The 5,458-nt window shown below is 43.4% G+C and overlaps 1 pseudogene; it reads right to left on the reverse strand.

The window, feature by feature from the left end:
* Positions 1-3,752: 3,752 nt before the first annotated feature.
* LOC127196857 (U6 snRNA-associated Sm-like protein LSm3) lies at positions 3,753-4,504 on the reverse strand (annotated as a pseudogene).
* Positions 4,505-5,458: the final 954 nt, after the last annotated feature.

Here is a 5,458-nt window from a genome sequence, read left to right on the forward strand (position 1 = left end):
ATGCTTAAAAGCCACTGAAAATGACTTTAGCATCCACTTGTAAGTTGACATGCACCAACTGAGGCACTGGGTTAAAAAAAAAAAAAAAACAGAACATCATTGTAGTGGGCAGTGTCATGGGTAGGGATATAGTTTTTATAACTGGTTACCCCCTGCCTTAGTTATGGTTTCATTGCTGTGAAGAGACACTATAACCGTGGTAACTCTTATAAAGGAAAACATTTAATTGGGGCTGGCTTATGGTTTCAGAGGTCTAGTCCACTATCATCATGGTAGGAAGCGTAGCAGCATGCAGGCAGACACGGTGCTGGAGGAGCTGAGAGGTTGACATCTTGATCCTCAGACAGCAGAAGGAGACTGTGTCACACTGGACATAGCTTGAGCATAGGAAACCTCAAAGCCCGCCCCCACAGTGACAAGCTTCCTCTAACAAGGCCACACCTCCTAACAGCGCCACTCACTATGGCCAAGCATTCAGACACAGCAGTCTATGGGGGCCACTCCTATTCAAACCATTTCTCTGAGTTTTCATCACAACCTTTTGAGATAGATGTCATAACCCTCACTTTCCAGACATAGAAAACAAGTCTGAAAGTGTTCTGTAAGCTCAAAGACCTGTGGGAACTATTATGGGATATGTCACAGGTCTGTTTCATTCTAAATCCCCGAGTGCGGCCTCCCTCCCTGGCAGTTTTCCTGCTCAAGAACTTTACACTGAGGCCTGGAAACTCTTGAAGGGAACTTTGGGACCTCAGCCTTTACTCCCTTTTGCTTTTCTGACCATGATGTGAGTGGTTTTACTTCACAATGTGATCTTGCCAAGACCTACTGGTCATTGAGCAGAACATGAGTGTCCAGCCCACGGGCTGCTCGCATCCCAGGATACCTGCGATTGATGAAATCGAATTGTAGTGTCAAAGGGCTTGGATACTTTAAGACTAGACTTCCCCACCCATCCACGCAACTGGGAGGCACTTACCCCTTTCCTTGTTATGGGTCAGTTGTCTCTAAGATGTGTTTTACAGTAGTGAGAAGCTGTTTAGCCCAGGTGACCTCACACATGTGTGCTGAAGTTGGACAAGGCTTTGGACTGAGTTGCTGTAGTTCCAGTCAACATAGACTCAAACAGGATAAAATTGGAAGTGAAAGAATTTTATCCTTTTCCTTTTTTTTGTTTGTTTGGTTGGTTGCTTGGTTGGTTGGTTTTGTTGTTGTTGTTTGCTGTTTTTGAGTTTGCGGAGGTTGTCTTTTTTGTTTTTGTTTTGTTGTTTGTTGTTTGGTTGATTTTGGTTTTTTCGAGGTACAGTCTCACTTTGTAGCTCTGGCTGTCCTGGACTGTGTAGACCAGACTGGACTTGAGCTCACAGAGATCCACCTGCCTCTGACTCTTAAGTGCTGGAATTAAAAGCATGTTCCACTATGCCCAGATGACTTTTTTCCTTTTCCTTGGAAGTTTCATCCTTTTCCACATCACTTTCTGTGTGAGCTACTGTACACGACAAAGCTAGAATCCAGGAGAAGAGAAACAGGCACCACCTTTAGAATGGGATATAGGCCGGGCGTGGTGGCGCACGCCTTTAATCCCAGCACTCGGGAGGCAGAGGCAGGCGGATCGCTGTGAGTTCGAGGCCAGCCTGGTCTACAAAGTGAGTCCAGGATGGCCAAGGCTACACAGAGAAACCCTGTCTCGAAAAACCAAAAAAAAAAAAAAAAAAAAAAAAAAAGAATGGGATATATTTTAAAGCAATGTGGCCATTTTTACTGCACACAAAGTAGATACCCACTATCTGTTGAGCACAGGGCCAAAGGGTTACTTAGTTATTAAAAAGATTTAGGCTATACACATACAAATAGCTGACTAGCCATTCAGGTAGAATTGTAATACTGGTTTATAGATAAATCCAGTTTCTAATGAAAACCTCAAAATCAGAAGATGCTAAAATGGCATTGCTACATGGAGTCAGGTGGAAGCCAGGTTAACCGCTTCCTCTGAGTAATGAGGAGTCTGGGAGGGCCATGTGGCATGTCCAAACTCATGAAGCTTGTTGGATAAGAACTTGGGCCAAACGCAGTCTCCTGCCTTCCAGCCATATGGCCTTGATGTTCAGCCTTCTGCAGCAGATGGTCATGAAGCCAAAACAGACCCTTGGCTACAGAGTACTAACAAAATGAATGAGGCTCTATACACCCATGAAGATGAAAGATAGTTTCAATAGAATATAGTGTTGAGTCATTAAATAGCAGCTTATTTACATAGTTTTATATTTTTCCTGCTTCAAAATTTAGAACTTTATCTCATGAGCACATTCATTCGGTGCCTGATCTATTCACCAGGAAGTGGAACAATCTAGATGCCCATCAAAAGGTGAGTGGGTAAGAAAGGCATGGTGCACATACACAGTGGAAAATTATTCAGCTGTGAAGAAAAATGGAATCAGGAAATTTGCAGGTAAATTAATGGAACTGGAAAAATTGTACGAATGAATTTTTACTTGGGCCCAGAAAAACATGTTCTCTCTCATATACAGATCCCAACTTCAGGTCTTTGTTTTGTATATTTAATTTAAAGCCAGAAAGCTAGAAAGAGGCCTTCAGTGGGGTATGGGATGAGGATAGCAGACTATAGACCAACCAAAACAACAGAGGAGGAAAGCCAGGCACAGTGGCACACGCCCATAATCCTAAAACTCAGGGAGGCAGAGGCAGGTGGATCAATGTGAGTTCAAGGCCAGCCTGGTCTACAAAGTGAGTCCAGGACAGTCAAGGCTACACAGAGAAACCCTGACTTGAAAAAAAAAAAGTTATTGCCCAAAATGGGTGGACAGCATTGCTCCCAGAAGGCATGGGTTGTTAGATGAAAATTGCAATACAGAGCCTGGGGGACCTCCCTACAAATAATTGCTCAGGGAAGTCTAGGGGCCTCCAAAATAAGACAAGCTATCGCCACTGTCCTTGGTTAATCACCATAGCTACGCAAGATCCTAGTGCTAGAACTAGAGAGATGGCTCAGAAGGCGAGCGCGTTCACTGCTCTTCTAGAGGATCTGGGTTCTACCCAGAACTAGAGCCTGTATGCTTTGATGCAGACATGACAGGCAAGATGTGCCCACCGCTTCAGAAGAAGTGTGATCATTATGGGGTGATTAAATTGGATTGGATGTTAAGGCCTGTGTCACAGGAGGGAACTCCATGCTGCACTGTACTGTTGTCCTGGCCAAAAGCCCATGGCTAGGGAGGCCACAGGCTGTTGTCATTACTTCTCTATTGCTGAGATGAAACACCATGACCAATGCAGCTTATAAAAGGAAGTGTTTAACTGTGTTTCTGATTTCAAAGAGTAGGAGTCTGTGATGACAGAAAAGACACAAAGCCTGGGACAACTGAGAAGTCACATCTTGGTCCACAAGTAAGAGGCGGTGAGTGAGGGTACAGGGAAACTCAGGCTTTTTTTTTTTTTTTTTTTTTTAAGTAAAAATCAAAAATTATGTAAAGAAAAACAACCTGAAAGCCACTGCAAGAACAACGGGCAAAGCAACTCCTGAAGAGGGCAAGGTGGTTCCACTGCCTGGAGGGCTGGAGGAAAGGAGTGTGCCATGGAGTTGGAGAGGATGCACGTTATGTGCAAATGAACTTCTTTGAGGGTGGAGGGATCCTTGGGTCATTGCCGACGATCAGAACGCATGTGAGCGTCTCTCTGTGCGTGTCCTGCTCATCTCAAAGTCTCCACTCTCCTACACAGGATCATCTTCTGTGTCAGCCAACTCTCAGTGGAGCGGCACCTAGAACAGCACCATCTCCCCGGACAGACGGCATCGGGATGCTCCGCTTAGTTGGTTTATGTATCTCTTCCTATGTCTCTTCAGCGATCTCTATTGTCGTCACAGTTTCTTCTGCATCTCCCAGGATCATATTTAAATGTTCATCATAAGCGTGTAATGTGCCTTGAAGCTCTCAGTCCTTTCTCATTTCACATAAATTCACTCATGCAAACTGAGCCTGATGCGATCCAGGGGTTCCTCTTTGGTACCTGGTACCTGAAATCTACTTTATTTAGGGTTCTTAAATGCCTTTACCCTCTCCCCTTGCAACTCTCCAGGCCTAGGTACGAGAGAAAGAAGGTTAGGAGGAAAGCAGGGGATGTAAACCTCTTTACTTCTTCTGGCTGAGTAGGGTCGTTGGGTTCTTTTTGAGGCAAGACCAATCTCAGTTGTCAGCAGCAAACTCAGCAGGCAGTCCTCCATCAGCCCTCCAAATGGCTGCTGCTGCCGCCGCCGCTCTCCCTGTAAGCTCTCTTTTTTATACTCTGAAAAGTCCTCAGAATTCAACTAACTCCAGCTGGCAAAGACCACACCCCTGCATGAGGCAATTATGAGCTGTGGACTAACTAAAACCCCACACATGGGATTAAAACAAAAACATGTTTACATAGCAAAATTGAGTTTACAAACAAAACAAAACAAAACTTCCATTACAGTAGTCTATTGCTGATCTATGTCATCCATCATGGTTCTTTTCTTTTCTTTTTTCTACATATGCATGTATATTATCACACATACATACAACAAGCTACCTACAGCAAGAAGACCCACTAAATAATCAGGGATTACACAAATGCTACATTCGCAGTGCTTTGGCCATCTGCACTTTGCAGCCTTGAAGAAAACATTCTTCCCATCTTGCTGCCATTTAAAATTCTGAATGCAAATCAATATCCACCACATCTCGTCACCATCGACTCAGAACAACTATCTAGGCCTAAAAACATCTCAATCTCTAAATAACTAAGCTTAATTGTAAAACCAAACTATCTTGGCTTCAACCCCATCAGAGACTTGAGAAGGAACAAAATTAATCACCTGAGTAGACAGGGAGTGCAGGTTAGCAGCTTCCAAAATGAGAAGATGACAGAGACAGTTTGCTGCCCAAACAGTCACCCAAACTCTCTAAAACATTAGAGCATCATCTTCAGCCTTCTGGACCAATACATTTGTGAGGCAGGAACTATTGAGGACTTGCTTACCCTGTCTTAGCAGAGTTTGGCCGTCGACTCTGCCTACATCCAAGCTTGCCTATTTTTAGGCAGAATTCTGTCTGTGGTTGAAACGAGGACATTTTGCCCAGTTTGCCACATTTGAAGCCAGCTCCATAAAGAGGTTCTTTGATGCTCATCATCTTCTTTGAGATAGGCTGGGTATTGCCAGGAGTTAATCTGTCTCATTGTCAATGAATCTTTAAAATAATAAAAGCATCTTTAACTGCCATATTCTGTAGGTCTCTGAGGATTTGAACACCTTATCTAACTATTTTACCTTATCTTTCTATAGAATCATATCTATCTGTTACACATAGGCTATATATTCTTGTGATAAAAATAGACTAGTAATTGATATGACCATAACTTACTTATCCTAAACAGCCTGCTATAGCACTTTCAAAGTATTGGAAGTAAACCTTGTATC

The sequence above is a fragment of the Acomys russatus genome, chromosome 13, assembly GCF_903995435.1.
Source record: "Acomys russatus chromosome 13, mAcoRus1.1, whole genome shotgun sequence".
Taxonomy (NCBI): Eukaryota; Metazoa; Chordata; class Mammalia; order Rodentia; family Muridae; genus Acomys; species Acomys russatus.